This window comes from Anas platyrhynchos, chromosome 4 (assembly GCF_047663525.1).
Source record: "Anas platyrhynchos isolate ZD024472 breed Pekin duck chromosome 4, IASCAAS_PekinDuck_T2T, whole genome shotgun sequence".
Taxonomy (NCBI): Eukaryota; Metazoa; Chordata; class Aves; order Anseriformes; family Anatidae; genus Anas; species Anas platyrhynchos.
Genome location: NC_092590.1, coordinates 43710548 through 43728309, shown reverse-complemented (window position 1 = coordinate 43728309; position 17762 = coordinate 43710548). Strand labels below are relative to the sequence as shown.

The 17762-nt window shown below is 37.2% G+C and overlaps 1 long non-coding RNA gene across 4 annotated transcripts in view; it reads left to right on the top strand.

Moving 5' to 3' along the window:
- Positions 1 to 17762, top strand: part of LOC106016307 (uncharacterized) — a 340332-nt gene that overhangs the window by 166423 nt on the left and 156147 nt on the right. For all 4 annotated transcript variants that reach the window (XR_011809112.1, XR_011809114.1, XR_003497063.3 and 1 more), the window contains one exon: positions 844 to 963. This is a non-coding gene — a long non-coding RNA (uncharacterized lncRNA). The remainder of the gene's footprint in view (positions 1 to 843; positions 964 to 17762) is intronic.

The following is a 17762-nucleotide window of genomic DNA, read 5'->3' as shown; positions in this document are numbered from 1 at the left end:
GGGTCAAACTTGTGATTGCAGAATTGTAACACTGGGTCACATAATGAACAATGTAAACTGTTGCAGATGGCTGTGGTTTCTAGCAGAGTTTATTAGTATGAATGGTGCATTCTCAAAACAAGACAGTAGGTATGTCGTGGTTGCAGGGTGTTTCATGCTCACTGAATATGGAAAGTCATGCCCACTGTGCCAGACGCATAAGAAGGTTACTAAAGGATAGTATTGCAAACATTAGCTATTTAGCCTCACTCTGGGCTTTAGGAGTATCTACATATTTGAAACATTTGAAGCTGAGTTTCTGAATGCGTCTACAGTAATTTAATTAAATATTTCAGCATGGAACTACTTTATTAAGCACTTGAGCACAAGCTTAAAATTAGGTATTTGCTGGATTAAAGTTATTAGTGGAAAATAAGACTAATTTTTTCACTAAATAATGGTGACATAATTAAAAATATTATATGCAATATAATATGCAATATACATATATAAAAATATGATTGGACTACAAAGTTGAGAAGGTTTTCTAAAACTAGAACTTCTTTAGCTACTCAATATTCAAGGCCTTCATTGTAACAAAGACATTGGAGCATATTTTGAACTGAGTTCTTTTGGCAGTCCAGCATCCTTCTTTTCTACAGAGCTTTATATTTAACTAGCCATTCAAAAGGTAAAATCACCCTGTAACAGTTAATGCTAATCTGTACTAATGGATCCTTAATAAAATGCTAATACCTTGACCTTACAAACAAACAAAATAGTCTGATTTACTCAATGACAATATATAAAAGAATCAACGTCCTTTGATTTTTCTCTCTTAAAATATCTTGTTCCCCCCTGCAGCCTTCAGAAATGTGCCCTGGCCACTGGTGCTGTAAGACATTGAGGATGACAGTTACACTGCTACGTCCTGTCGCTTGTACCTTCAGTTCACTGCCAAAGGTGTTTCATGCTGTGGTATGGGTAAGTCTGAAAACTGAGTTATATTTTTGTCTGTGAACAACTTATAAGTTATTTGACTCTTCTGGATTTTTTTCATCTGAATATGCAGATCCAGGTGATAAGGGGCACAATGAAACCTTCACTTGCTTTGAAAAGTTTTATAACATCTTTGTTCATAACGTCTTTGGAGAAATGTTATTTAAGGCTTAATTTTGCAATGTTTTGCAATATTTTTAATTTTAAGCACAGGAGATGATCATGTGATTTCTTGAAAAGCAGAAACGCAAGTCCCTTGGGGTTGTACCAATCCTAAATGCTTTCCAAACTTGTATTTTCCACGGTTGGTGGTTTTGAAACCTTGAGACTTTCAAATTAGCTTTTAATGAGCTAGCTATATGTACTAAAAGACCGATCTCTTAACTCAGAGGCTCTCCCAGGATGCTGCACTGAATGACGTGACCTTCTGCACTGCAGAAGCGACAATTCTGACACCATAGAATTTGCTGGTTGTTTTTTAAGTATATGGAGATTATTCTAAAATTAAATAGCTGAAAAAGGTTGTCTCATATCAGTCAAAAAGATAGATGTCCACCATCATTAACTGTTTCATTCCCTCATTCATTCATACTTTGTATGTATGCATATTTGTATATATTCATGTACTACAAATATAAAAGTGGGAAACAAAAATTCCAGCTTGTCTTCTGAGCTGGATTTTTTTGTGTTTATCCTATCTTAAAAACAAACAAACAACAACAAATCAAAACAACCTGCATGCTTCCTGTGTGCACGCACAAAAAACGCCAACCATGTGATTCTCTGAGAATATTTTTTTTTATATAGCTCCGCTATAGCTGTGTACTGTCCTACATGGGTCCTGATTACCTTGCTTTTCTGTGTGAGTGATGTAGATCAAAGGCCGTATCTTAGCTCTGAAGGTTGTGTGCAACAGATGCTGTTACAATGTTAAAGCAGTAATTTATCACTGTTGTGTGTTCTCTGCATTACAAAGAAAGTAATTTCACTTCTGAACTGTATTAATTGATTGTTTACATTCTTTGCATGCTTCTTGGCCATTCCCATTTATCGTATGGAGAGCAGAGCCTGAGTAGCTAAATTTCAGGTTATTCTGCTTAGAAAATACAGCCAACAAGTAGTGTTGTCTTTGACTAACAGCTTTCCACCACTTGATCTGTGTTTTTACTTTTTTTTTTTTTTCTCCTGTGAGAGCTATCATCACATACTGTTTAAAAAAAAGGCAAAACAGAAAAAAAACACTTTAACACCTGTTCTGAAGTCCATATTTGAGCTCTCTAAGGGAAGAAATATTATGTGTATCCTATGTTTTCATATCTTACTGTGTTTCTCCATCACAATCCAACTAAAGTAAATGATTCAAGTTTTCCCTTTAGGATTATACAATTTTTGCTCCAAAATATGCTTACATTTAAATTCGCAAGTTGCATTTTTTTTTTTGTTTTGTTTCAGCAATGGAAAATATTTCTCTTCATGGCTCCTTTCAAGGAAAGCTTGTGAATGTTCATTGGTTCCTAAAGACCTGATTTCCATTCAGGCTTCATTGAAGCTGTCTTCTAAATTATTACAATGGGCAATTTTATGAACTTGGTATAATATATTTGTAGTTTGTTAGAAAACCTGGTGTTTACAGGAAGAGACAAGTATGACTTTAACAGTTTGTTCTGCCATCATTGAATTGCAAGAGCTTTGTTTCAGGGTGATTTCAGGGTGGTGATATTGGCAGTTACCGATGGATGAAAAGACAAAATAGGAAGTTGCAGAGTGATAAACCTGGCAGTTGGTTTATTTATCTGTAAACAAAATGAATTCCAGCCAAACATGGTATTACCTTGCAGCAGCCTGCCTTCCTCTTCACACCTTGTGCATACTAATTATTCTATCTGGACATTTAGTTATTCTAGTTATTACAGATATATCAGTGAGCGATGATTAGATATGGCTCAGTAGCTCTAAAAAGATTTAAGCAGTTGCTTGATTCCAGAAAAAGAGGCAAAATAAAATGTTTGGAAATACTGGGATATGTGTGATAAACATGTATTATTAGCTCTATGTAATCCATTCTGGATGTCCTTTCAAGATACTGTGATGTTTGAGGATAGTTTACACAAGGTGAAATAGGGCATAAGTATGCAAGAGAGCTCCTGATAGGTATTTCTGTTGGTAGTCTTAGCTTAATTTTCATAGGTTGTGTGTTCAAGGGGTTAATGTTCAGGAACTGTGTTCTGTGAACTCTCACTCTGGATTGTTGTACACCTCTGTCTGCTTATTATTCTCCTTATAAGTAAACTAACTTGGATATATTTCAGATAGTCCTCTGTTTTATTTGTACTTTTAAGGTGTCTTCAAAAATACTTCTTTTGTTTACCAATTGTGTAACAGTGTGAGGACTGTGACAGCAGTTGGATTAATTCCCTGATCCTGACCTACTGTGCTACACGGAGGTAGGCTTCCATGCTACCTTGGCTTTGACTGGGGTAAGGAGAAAGTACTTAGAAGGCACTTTCAAGATTACCACTAGTGCAAAGTTTCTAAATAGTGTCTTGTAATGCCCAATGTTCAACAGTGTGTCATCTTCTCTGGGCCATTCACAAAAGGTGAAATGATAGTGTGTTCAAATAGGTTTAAGAAATAACCAAAGTGCTAAAGAGGATTTAGAATTCAAATGAAACTTCTGTAAATGGCAAATTTAGCACTCAGAAAAAATGGATGCAAATCATGTGGGTTATATGGTACCTGGTAGATTACTCGTCCTTTTTGCCTTCTTTCAAACGTGAGCTTACAATTAGGCGGCAAGGGTGAAGAAAAATCACCATATGCCATGGACCAGAGAGCACACAGAAGTTCTTTGCAGGGAATTAAGCAGGTAGAAGCTGAGGATGGCCTTCAGTTTGTGCCGAGGATTAATTCTGCTGGTTGGATAGCAGTGAGGAAACCTGAACTTTGTATATTTGCTTTCATGAGAGAGTTTTGCATCAGTTTGTTTACAGGATGATTTTAGGCTTCACTGAATGATGTAAGGTAGAACTGATATGAGGGCTAGATTCAGTCTGAAGGTGCAAGTACATGTAGCTGTTGTAATAACAAAGTCATTAAGGCAGAGGCCAAAATATATTTTCATATAAAGATGAGATAAAAGCTTTTTGAATACACAGCTGCATCAGTGACACCTCTGTTTTAATCCATACGATGTGTCCTTAACATGAAATCCTATTTTTTGCATAATAACAATACTGTGCTTGCCAGTGATTGGTATTATAAAATGTGCAGATAAATGCTGTTATTATGGAAATCCTATTAGGAAGTCCCTATGTACTGTGCATATAGCACAGATTTATTAACATACTCTTCTGTAGTTACTTTCTTGAAAACTGTTTTACGTCCTATGAAATATTGTGCAATAATGCCATTAATAAACGTATCTAATTGCAGTATATAACTGTGAAAGCCTGAATGGCTTGAAATAGTTTTGAAGAGAAGTGGGATTATTTCAGTGGGATGTATTGAACAACATATATTGTATGTCCCTAATTTTTTGTACTACTTTACGTTAAGAGAGAGAACATTAAGTATATAGTCAGGCAGTTAATGAAAAGAGCAAGTCTTTTTATAAAGAGCTGTCAGTAGATGGCAATGTGACTATTTTATACAGACTTTTTATTCCATATAAAGCTGAAGACTTGTAATCATCTGCATTTGCTGCTTAAATTACTATAATTTTTTTAAAAAGCTCTAAGAGCCCTTTAAAACTATACTTTAAATAATTGATAGTTACAAATGGAAATCTTAGCCCAGAATCTCCAAAAGTGATCAAAGTTGTTTTAATTTTCTAATGGTCAGGGCTGAATAAAAATAATGTCACATAATGTGCCATCAGTAAACAGGAGATTACTGTGCTTATGCCTCATGTTGCTACAGATTCTGTAAACCCATGTTTTATTGATAGCTAGACACTTCGGCCATAACTCATCCAAAAGTGTGGTGCTTATAATGAGCACCAGAAGGAATAACAAAAATAAACATGTTCTTGTGCTGTCAACAATACATCCAGTGTAAGGCTTACCAGCATTTCTTTTTTCCTCTCTTCCCTCTTAGTGAATCCAACCAGGGAGATATAAAGTTTTGGAACATAAAGTTCATCATCTGGCATTAGATTAGATACTACTTTCATATCAAGTATGAACAACTACAATACAAACGTGTGTGTTCAGTTGCTGGTTGCTGTGGCTGTTAATATAGTATCTTAGAGCAGTATGGAGAAACATAATATGTTAGGTGGATTGCAAATGCCTTTGAAAAAATGTGGTAGTGTATTCCTGTTTAGACCCATTGGTTGTAAATGACTTGAAAAGCCCCAGTTGCTCTGAAGTATTGGGCCCATACTGGTGTTTATAAAACACCTCAGAAGGTTGATGTCCACTTACTGAAAATCTTATAAATCTGTCTGCAAATACCTAAGTCATGTATAGAAAACTTTACCTTTGGTCACTGCCTTCAGTAGGACTTGATTTAGGAACAATCCATCTTCATTACAAAGTTCTCATTTATAAACTGTGGTGCGGGGCAGCAGCCTGTCTTTCTGTTCACAGCATGCACATCCCTGAGCCAAGAGGCTGTTTGTTGAATGTAATCAGTCTGTAATGGGTCTCTACCACTCTGTGCCTGTATTCTCAAACATATGTTGGAGGCTTAGAAAGATGCAGAATTAATTTTATGTGCTATGCCCATTCAGGTACGTTGCTGTAGTGGCTCTGGTGAATGCCTAGGTCCCTCAGGAAGTTACAAAAAAACCTGGCTACCAAGCTGTCCATATTTTCTGTTAGGTTATCTAAGCCTATATGTAAATGAGACCTCTGTTTTCACTCGAATTACCTCTACTGTACTTGTACTGCTCTAAATACTACTCCCTGGGTCTCATGCCCAGCTTGACCTCTGCTTTTGAAATGAGAAGAGGTGGAACTGCTCACGGTCGGTACCTGGGCCTGGTTACCAGCTGCACTGGTGGTGGCAATTCTCCAAAAGCTAAAGAGAGCTACTTAGGGACTGAGGTGAGAGAGGGAGAGAGACCACAGAGCTCAAGAAAGATGCATGCTTGTGTGATACAGACCATTGCTGGTCTATATAGGGTGGTGCTGTATAGAGACAGTTGTGAGGAGTCCTTAAAATTTCCTCTTAGCTGCTGGTACCACGGATGTGACCGGCAGTGGCGTGCAGGAACCTGCCTGCCCTGAGCTGCCTCTGCTACTGGCTGCTCCAGGGAGAACCATAGAGTCATTTAGGTTGGAAAAGACCCTTAAGATCACCAGGTACCAGGAGCAAGTTACTCCAAGGACCAACTACCAAGAACCAAGTGTTTTCAGCTCTTGAAAGCAAGCAGTTCTGACTGCTGTTCAACTGGAAATTGAACCGTCCTTTGATCTCTTAAAGGAATTTATCCATTCATTGTATGCTGAACACTGTGAGCTGTTGTTTTCAGCTCCTTGCTTCTGCTAGCTAGGCTTTAGTAGTTTGCTTCTGGGGGAGGAGGAACTGCTTACATTTATCAGGCATTTGAGCGTCCTTCATTCATTTTCAGTGAATGTATCCTCTTTTCCTAAATGCAGCAGAATGATTAATAATGGGCAGTTTTCTTAGTTTAGACTTAATTTCCTTTCAATCCTGCACCCAAGGAAGTCTGTTTCTGTTCTCAAGGCCAGGCCTACAGCTGTTTTTCTGGCTTCCTGGTGGTTTTCTGCCTACATGTACCAACACATCAACCTCCTCTCAATACAGGACCCTACGTTTTCAATCAATCCCCTGGGCCTTCCCACATGGCTTTCTGTTGTTTCAGCTGTTTTACTCCAATAAAGAACTTAGTTCCTCTGAACAAAGGGCTGCTAGCATGCACGTCAGCTTGCAGAGCCTGTGATTTCCCATGGATCGGAGGCACACTTGCTGGCAACCATTAACACCTTCCAGCACAACAATGCTCTGCAGCAGCATGGGGCATGGAAACCCACTGCTCAGATTTCAGAGTCCTTCTGTGGTGAAAGCATCTGCAGTGGTGACTGCCCAACTTCCCTGTTCTGGCTGGCTGTGCATGGGGTAGCCTTAAAGGACCTCTGAGTGGCTAAAAGATTATTTGTTCATTTTTTTTTTTTTTTTTTTTTTTTTTCCATGCTGCATGTTAGGTAAATATCATTCAATCCTCCGTTTGCCCAAATGTCTGTAATGTGGACGGAGAGATGCTTCTGACTTTCTGTAAATAGGTTTGAAAATCTAAAATCTTCTTTCCTATTTGCATGCGTGTCTGCATGTGTGTAAATGTTTTCATAACCAGAACACCCCTGACTGTGTTCCTAAGTCTATGTCTAAAGAATGGTTGTCTGGCAAAGTCACTTAAAATGAGAAATTTTGTCCTACAGAATGATATCTACTTCTGATCATTCTTAAATGTAGATATTAGGAAGAGCTGTGCATTATCATCCTTTAGAAGGCAAACACTGCTTGCTGATTAAATCACAGAAAATATTCCAATACTATACCAGTGTTTTCATACATTCATATACAAAGGAAATAGATGGTTTCTTGCTGTGCTTAACAAAACAGATGTTAAAATATGACAATTCATTAGACCCCATTATGTTTCATCATATTCAGTCATGCCAGTTATTATATTTTACTATGAATATCCCTACTGTAACATTAAAAAAAAAAAGGACCTAATGACCCTTCTTCCTTACCAGTCTCCTTAGAGCAATCATTGAGAGATTCATGAGAAAGATGAAATTTAACAGAATTACATAGAATTTGGATTTTCTGAATGGTTGAACACGAACTCCTCCTAGATTGTTAGGAGCTGAAGGCTGTGTCTTATGTCATTCCACTGCTAATTTTTCATAGGTATGTAATAGGATTTTCGATTTAACCTGTATGCTTACTGTCACAAAGCATTAATTCTTATTCATACTTTTGGAAAGCCAGTGGTATATAAAAGAAAAATAAAAAACACCACAAACAAACCAATTTTAAAAGAAAAACTTTTGCTCGGAACTTGCCCTGATCATTCACTGGAGTTGGGTAAAACCTAGGAGTATTTTTGTTCTTATTTGTGTAGGAATTCCATCCGTACCTTTAGCCTGAGAATAACTATTTCCATTATCAATCTCTGTCTTAGGCTCAGTACGTTGCAGTCATTAATGGTCATAGTATGCTCATGGAAAAATTCAAAACATGGGAAATATTGTCTTAATGTAGCTCCTTGGCTGTTGTTTTTGAGCTGGTAAGTATTGACCTTTACTCTTCCTTGAAGACAGTCCCACATTGCTAAGTCCTTGTTTTAGGTGTTTTCTTTTCTTAGTTGGGAATACGTAATATCACAACTAAACAAACAAATAAAACTGGTTGGATTCTCTGTTGTAAGAATTTTACTTTCTGTTTGTGGTGGTTTACTTTTCAGAGGCAGGTGTAAAATGCTTTATTGTGGGTGCTTTTTCTGAGGGCCTTCAGTGAGGAGAAATGGGCATTACTTTGAGTGGTGTGTATGATTGTTCCAACAGGTGAAAAGTAACTGACCAAGTGTAATGTTTGACGGTCTAAAAGCTTGATTTAAATCAATAAAATCTTATTTTAATTCTGTAACCTCCTTTTGGGAAGATTTTCAATATTAGACTCAAATTGGTAATAATAGATTATTATGTGGACCCAAACTGAATATTTTTGACTCTACTTTTCAGCATTCATGGTAATTTTTCTGTTCTTGACACTCTCTTATGTTTGCAATAGTTCTGACTGTCTTGAGGTGTTCACCTGATTGATCGTTAGACCAATACACCTCAGTTTCTGCTGAATAGGACTGAGTTTTTTGTTTTCTGCATGAAAACCAGGTTGGGCAGAGAAGTGGGGTTGCTGATGTTTGCTAGTGCAGCCTCAGCAGGGACTCAAAAAATGCTGGACCGTACGTTCAGATCTGGGAACACTTTATTTTTGTAATGTGGAGGTAGGCAACAGATACAGCATGCGCAAAGCCACTTGCATTCGTTAATGGTTGCAGGACAGATTCTGGGTTTGTTTCACTCTTAAGCAACAGAAAAATGTAAACATCTCAATAAAAGGAGGAGTGGGTTCATTATGGGGCCACAATACTATAAAGAATAAGCCCATCTTGGATATTAGAAAGCACGTTATAATGAGACAGCTCTAAGCTTTTGAATATCATTTATGCCGACAAAATAACTCCTTTGCTTTGTCTGTGATATGTAGAGTTTTAAAAAAATTGGATGCTTGTGACATATTTAATTCAATATTCTCATTAATTCCTTGCACTGAATGTTTTAATGCCAATCATGCAGAAAATATTTAAATATGACAAGTTATTTTTAATTATCATAAAATTGTATTACAATAAAAGCAAAATACTTGGTTAAAAAATTCAAACAACATAAGCGAATTCATAGTTATACAAACAAACACTGTAAAAATTGCATGCAGAAAAATGTGAGAATAACAAAAAGGCTTTCATTAGGAAACCACACTACTTTACTCTCATGTTTCACCTGGAAGATTAAAGATGTGCCTTTTCCAGAAAATGTCTGATTTTTATTTTGTCACAGGAAGGAATCAAATGATTCCCATTAATTTCAATATGCATTTTAGTTGTCTGAAGTGGAGGGGTTTTTGTTGCTTTTAAACTAGAGACTTCAGTATTATCCAGTGTTTGAAGCTGGGGAGTGAGAGAGATGCAAATAGAAGGAAAGAAATTTACTGCAAAGCCATATGCAAATATTAATTCGTTTTCTTTGATCTTATATGAAAAATATTGTAGAGTTCTGAGGGCTGGAAATGTCACAGATAAAATCAGCATCCTTTCTAATGGTTAACACTTCTTTCATCACTTTCTTGATTTACCAGTACTCTGACTTAGGGTCTTCCAGTTCTGAGACTCGATTTCATAATTTACGTATTTAGTCCAACAGGCGTTAGATCTTGCCACTTCTTCAGTTCCTGTTTAGTCTTTAGATCTATCTCTTAATGGGAGGAGAAGAGAGAGACATCTAAAGATGTGCTTAGAAGAAGAGTGGGAAAGCTTCACTTTTTATTACCAACTTGCCTACTGTCAAGAGCTATTTCTCTAAATCAGACCAAAGAGTAAATAGATCATATAGACGTCTTGTTACTTTTGTTGTCTTAGAGAAGTCTGGAATATTTTCCATACTGTTATGATTTCAAAGGATGGAGCTGGATGTTCTCCAAAGTGGCAATTCTCAAACTACAATCTAGAGGGTTGCTGTGTCTTTCCACTGGGATTGTCCTGATACTGTTCTGGCTCCTTTCATCCTGTTTATTATAGCATTACATGTAGCTGACAGATTCTCCAGATTCTCCCATACTACTCTCCCAAGAAATAACATTTGCAGATACATATTGATGTTTTATGCCAAGGAGTGTGAATGGAAAATGAGTCACTGAATAAAAAGGTGACTTTTCAGAAAGTGTTACTATTTCTCAAAGGAAATTGTCCAACCGTTTTTATGAAAAAATGCTTTATTGGAATTCACCAACTTGTGAAAATCAAAACAGGAAAAGGACTCAGTTTCAAGAAAAAAAATCTGCCTGAATGGCATGACTTCAACATTTCATGTTGAAAATATGGCTGATTTCCTGCTGATTTTTCATTTAAAATCCTTGGATTACTAACCCGCAACCAATTAAGGACATTTTCTCCCAGTTCCAGCTTGTGAGCACCTTTAAAATGTTTCAGATCCAAACCTCCCTCCCTACCCCAAAACAAACAAACCCTGCCCCTAAAATACCAAATTTCACTATTGTATCAAATCAGCTTTCTGTGCATGTCTTTGCAGTTATACCTGTACAGGAAATTTTTGTGAGTATGAGAGCATAAGCATGGACATGCAGCTGATGTGTCAGTGACTTGGCCACATTTCAGAGATACAGAAACCTCAGCTACCAATTCTGCTTGTGCCTAATGCATTATTGTAGTAGTATAGGAACTGCTTTGTTGATTTTGACCAGAAATTTCACCTTGATTTTTTTTATCAGTGACACCTTTGTAGGAACAATGATATTTTTCTGTAAGTAGTAGTGTTTTTTTCCTATTTTCCAGGATAAAATCAATTAATAAGAAAATTTGTGTTCTCATGTTAAAATGAAAGGCATGTCAGTGCTATCAGAGAGCAGCAGAAGCGGGGCTGACTGCAATGGAAGTTAAGATATAGTTATGGATGACCCCTGCATATGTAGGGAGGGCAGCAGCCATAGATTGGTCTCCTGGGACTCCATTATGGCAAGTGACCAAGACACAGGATTCCCCAGCAGCTCAGGGAGCACCCAACAAGGTGAGGTGATGGGTCAGGTCCAGCATCAGTGTGGAAAGCCCAGCCAGGATTGAGAGGGGACGAGGGTGGGGGTGTGAGGGTCACAGATAGAGCTGGGCAGGGTCACTAGAGCCTCTTAGTGCCCTGAAGACCTTGAAAGCTGTGTGAAGAAAATTGTTTTAAACAGCCCCGCCCCCCGATGTGCCTGATCTATCTTCTTCTGTCAGGAAACTGCAGATTTACTCAAATATTTAAAGCAAGAAAGAGATACTTTGAAAAATGTGCATTATGTGAACCAGCAATCTAAAGCAATGTTATCATCTAAGATGTTTCTCCTAAATGAGGCTGACGGGGGCTGCGGGAAGCAGCGAGCAGAGTATGGTGGATGCATGATTGCCTGTACAAGCCTCTGAATGATATTCATCATAAATTCATTCAACGTGTGAGCCGGTCTTCTGCTGCACTATTGATGCATGCTTTCCTTTACAGCCTTTTTTCTGCCCAAAGACATGCCATTGCTGTTCAAAAAGTCCTTCTGAATGTCACAGCAGCCTACTTCCAGTTCAGATCATATGTAACCTAATGTAGCAGAGGGCATGAATTTTAATGGAAAATAATTTAGATGATAGGAGGATAACCAAAGCAGTAAAACAAATGCAGTAACAATACTGAGCAGTCAAGTTCCTGTTACAAGATTTGTTATGTTGTTCTCAACAACAGCTGTAAAATTAGCAATCTTACATTTTAAAAAGGCAGGAATCAATCTTGCTGTGTTTGGTTCCCAACTGATCTAACAGAGCTAGCAGGGAAACATCCGTAACACTCTGTCCAGAATAGACAGAAATACAGGGGAGGCCTGCTCTAAAGCTGACTGTATTAGTTTGCCTGTCAAGACATATCACATCAGTTGGGCAGAGCTGAGCAAACAAAATGAGTGTGCTTTCATGAAGTGCATCTTCCTATTATGCATATTGTTATATAGATATATGACTTGATGATTTCTGTCTAGCGCATTGTAAAGCAATATGCATTTTTTCTCCTCCGAAGGGTTGTGTTGTAGCATCCCTGTAAGAGGGAGTATCATGCTGTGTGTAGTTGTAAAGAAGCCTTGATTCCTAAACTCAGAGGACTTAATCTGCTAGTAATGTTGATTTAAAAGGGTAATATAAATGCTTAGTGGCCACAGGTTTGTGGGGATTTTGTTTTTCAAGAATGCAGTTTATCTTCCAAAATTCCCAGGAAATGTATTCTTTTTTTTCTTGGTCCTTCATTACTTCAATGAAAAAAAAAAAAGAGACATTTTTTGAGAAGATAGTTTAGGACTTCTGTGTATGTGTTTTTTTTTTCAACCTGAAACTGAGCTTTTGAAATAAAATACATTTAAATAAGGCTGTTGTGCTTAAAAACTTAATGGAGGTCATGGCTGGATTTGGTATGAAGTGTAGAAATAGATTCAAATGATGGTATTAGATCCTCTTACCATCCTACTTCACAATGGAAAATGTAAGATACAATAGTGACTGGTGAAATGGAAAAATTCTTCTGTCACTTCTCTTTAGATTCCTGCAGTCAAACAGCCCTCTGTGCGTTCCTCTAGAGTTATCTAGTTTGATTTTTTAACACAAACTAAGGCCTTTCAATGATCAGAAAATTTATCAGATCACCAGTAATGGTGTTCCTTGAAAGGTTTCTATTTTGAGCAGTTTTGGGTAATTTGAATAATTCTTATATCATTGTACTACCAAAGTTCTCATTTTAATTTCTTACATGAGTTTGTGTCGAGCTTGATGAGCTGGGTCACACGGTATTGTGACGCCTCACTAAAACAAAAGTTTTAAATTTAAATATGAAAATAATTGATGATAAATAACTGATGCTCATTTATGGATAAAAAAATTAGATTTAAAAATTTCAACATTTGGGAAATATTCTTAAAAGCTGTAAAATTTCTGCAACTACATTGGTATTAACATTAAATCCTTGGGAATATCAATTAATCTTTTCAAATTAGGTCTTATTGTTTTAATTAACGAAAATGCAATTTCTGAATCAGATTGCTTTTATCTATTTATTACTTTAATTTCTTATATCGTCCCTCTCAGGGTTTGTGCAGCTCCTTTATTTGCAGTCCATTTTGCTTTCTCATAAGGGACCTCCCAAACTTCAGGTATGCATCCTGTCTTCTAAGTATTAGTTGAAGTAAACTTGATACTTCAGCTGTTGGCTCATCACAGATTTGGTTTCCCATTCAAAAGTAATCTATAGCACTAAAATATTTGATTTCTCTGTTAAGGTGCATGCTTGAGTTTGAATTATTAAGACAGCTCATGTGAGCTAGGGTATGTGAGAGCAACCCTGCTCATGTTTCTGTGGGAGCTGATTGATATTTATATGAAGAACAGGTGGAGTTTTGGATTTAATGTAATGGCTAAAGCAAGAATAATCTTTTCCAATGATTAGAATGATTAGTATTTTTTTTTTCCTGCTTAAGGAACGAGCAAAAAGTAGGGGCTAATTGTGGTGCTGTTGCAATCTGAAGGGAGCCCACTTACATGCTCTTCATTCCAAGGCTACTTCAGTAGTTACATGGATAAGTTTTAACCTGCTGGATGGCAGACTGGCTAGTTTTCTTAAAAACAAAAGTAGTGGATCGTAGTTGAAAAATGTTTCTTCGAGGAGGAAAAAATAACGTTTTGTTTATTTTGTTTGTTTGTTCTGGTTGTGTGCTAAGAGCTGTTCATCTGGATAATGGAAAATGTTGGGGGCCAAATGCTGTTCACTGCATTCGTCCTCTGAATTGTGCTTCTAATGGCACTGAGTACAATAAGAAGGCAACCTATTGGTGTTCAGTAGTATTTTTGAGACTCTTGAATTAATGTCATGCAAAACCAAAGCCTGTCCCATAATTTCCATTAAACATCTCAGGACAGTGAACTTTCTGTGGCAGATTTGTCTGAGAAAGCCCAGATTGTTAATGGTACTAAGAAAAACACTTCAACCCCTCCCCGCCTCCCCCATCTTAAAGACATTGTAAAATATTCATTAGCAATATCCTTTTTTTTTTTTTTTTTTTTTTAAATGGAATGGAGTGTGTATTCAGTATTAGTCATCAATTTCAGATGCCTTGTAAAAACTGCACAGAAAAAGACATGCTGCTCAGTTATTTCAGTTGTGAATTGCCTTATGCTAAGAGTTTAAATCATACCCTTTTGTCACTTTAATGCAAAGTGGATTTTTTTGTATGAAGAAATGTAGACAAAGATGTGATTTAAGATGAATCCTGTCAAGGTGTAATTCCACGTTAAATTTTTTGAGAACTTGGCTGAAGACCAATGTTAATGTGAGAAATATTAAGAGTAGGAAGCTTCATGTCAGTAATACAGGCTTTGTGAGTTCTCGCAGCCTCCAGAAGTGCACTTCTTTGTCAGTTCTCCCACAACTAAGGCGTTGCTGTCAGGTTGTAACTACTTAAACACCTCTCCACTTGTGGTATACAGAAATTCTGATTTTCTAAAGAAAGTTGCAGAAATAGATTTTTAGCCTGGAGGAATAGAAGTTGTCTGACTATCAAAGGAATCCTCCTCTAAGAGGAGAAACCATCAGAAAGTATAGCAGTTTGAATATAAAGCTGTACAAACCTTCAAACTCTAAGGATGAAGGAGTGTCAAATAGTTGGTAGTTTTTCTTTCTTTCCCCCAGTTTTGATAGAAGGATCCTTCAGCTGATCAAATGTAAAGAGATGACAGGATGTAATTTATATGGGATCGTATTCACTATGTAAATGATTGCAATGAAAAAAGGAAAGCTCATTTCTCCTGTGTGCTTGCATGTACAGCAGTTACTCATCACATAATACTTATGGATGGATTCTGGGATTCTGACAGCGCATTAGGTACTGAGGTAAAAGCACAAGGGAAATGAATGAAAGAAATAGCATGCGTCTAAGATGTTGGTGCAGCTGAAGTATAACAGATTTGTCACTCAAGATAAAACAGCGTTATTCAAATGCATTGCATGTAGAAGGCTCCACCAAGATGAAAAAAGGGCCCTCTCTTCCTCCTTCACCCCCCTTTCTTTGGGGGGGAAGCAACAAGGGGGGGAAGGGCATAGTTGATTTAAATGAATAATGTGAGGTTGGTCATTGTGGGTGTGCTGGGCACCTTCTGTGATTAAATATCACTGGGGCTGAGGCTTCTCTACTGGATTAGCTCTGAAGCTTGAGGTTTCATGCTGTTGCTTTGTAAAAGGCAAACCAGCGTGGTTTCATTGTGGAAGAGGCACAAAATATTCTGTTGAAACTATTTTCTTTATTAGAATTATTTTCTGTGTGAGAAATGCATGCTCTTTACAGAAAGTTCTGACTTCTTAGCCAAAAAATGAAACGCCTGAAAACAAACTTTCAGCAGCAAGATAGAAACCTTTGATTTGAAAATGCTGCTGTGCTGGTTCACAAGTGTTGTGTTCTACTAAAGAGCCTGGTTTTCAGAAGCAGATGTAATTGAATTCTAGCTCTCATGAGGATAAATTTATAACCTGTCTGGGGGATTTTTAAGTCTGCTACTTCAGTATGTTGAAACATAGTGAAAAGTTGTGGGATGGGGGTGGGCGGGGGGAATGGGGGTGGAGTAAGACTCTCATGTTTTGACAACTTTTAATTATGGTACAGCAATTTATGGGCATGCATATGCAGTATAATAAACCCTTATTTTAGAATATACAGAGACGATTTTTTTTTCACTTGAATTACACTTAACTGTCTTCCTTCTCTCATACTGTTAGAGCAGTGCTTGATGTATAAGGGACAGGTTGTCAGCAGATGAACTCCTTTTCATCATCACAAATAACTGTAGACATGAAATATTACTCAATTTTCTTGAGCCAGGAAGGGAGCTTTATTTTAAGGGAAGGCTTTAAAAAATTGTTTCAACATTTCAATCTTCTGTCAGAATTTACTGTGCTGTTACATATCTTAACTCAAGTGCTTTTGGATAACCTTCTGGTAGGTTGAAATTTAGCATGCGCCCTCCTTACAATCATCTATTTTAGATGAGATACACTTAGTACCTCATTATAAGGTATCAAGGCATTGTGAAACTTCATGGCTTTGTCTAAATGGCTAAGAGGAAACACCTGGGGTTGTTGCAGGCTATAGGAGAGCCCATGAGTCCTCAACCCATGTTGGGTGCATACACGTTGCTTATGTGGAGTGGTCCCCAAATGTTCTTACTTTGCTGCTGTGGCCAGGAATTGCCTGGGAGAGTAATACCTGAGAGGGGCAGAAACTGTGTTGAGATCCTGCTAAAGTTTAATAGTGCCTGGCACCTGGAAATATTACCAGAAATTGTAAAATTTGCTAGTATAGACATAAATGCTGTTCCTGACAGTGCCATAATGCAAGTAAAATCTACCCATGTGTTTGCAAAAGCAAAAATTTTAACCCTGGCATCCTGTTCAGTTGCCACCTTAGGTAATTGAACAGTATCCTGCAGCCCCAGCTGGATGGGTAATTTGATTGTTATCTCAGTTGAGCTAGAGTAATTGAGACTAACTGTAGTGAAATAAACAGTCACAGCTGTGTGAAGTCAGTGTAAAAGAAGGGCAATCAGGACTACCCACTTTTAGGGCTGGGCAGAAAGTGTGCGTCTTTTTTGTTGTCCTTTATTGGTACAAAGTGTTTCAAAACTGCCAAAAGTTCTCTAAGGTTGAGTGTAAATTTTAGGACCTACTGGTATTGAAGCTTAAAAAGTAAAAAGAAGAAAATATTTACCAAGTGTCATTCATTTCCCCAAAGGCTTTGCTAAAGCAAAAGGCTTTGCCTACCATGGAGTGTTTTTTTTTTTAGCAGCTTTGCAAGCTTGTCAAAGCAACCTTGGAAAAGGTATTTTGAGGCTGAGGTGATTATGAACAGTGAATGGAGAATCTATGATTAATTACAGAGAATGTGTTTATTCTTTAGATTATACCTTCATGTAAACATGGACATTTTTGTAATATACTTGAGCTAAACGTGTAGATTTTGGTGAGGAAAAACTAGCATTTTTCACACTAGTACGTGTTACAGGCCATAAACAATGACTCAGTTTCTCAGACAACACAGCAATGATAAAGGTGGGAGACATTTATAGTCATCTACTTATCTACTTCTTTGTTTCATTTACTGTCTGCTACTTAAATTGTGTTTTGCATTCCCCTGTTGCTGGAATTTTAAGATAGAGAGTAAGACAAATGTACGAATACAGTTCTTGACTTATTAATGTCTACTGTGACTCCTCTGACTTAAACTATCAGAGCAAAGGTTTTACTTTCATTCTGAATTAGTCATCTACTTGAACTGTCCAAAAGTGTCATCTTACCTCTTTGAAATAGGATCGGTGCATTAATGCATTAACATGCTTGGCTACTTCTTACCTTACATTTGCTTGTCACATTAATATTTTGTCCAGGTCTTTAAAGAAGTACAAATATGCAAAT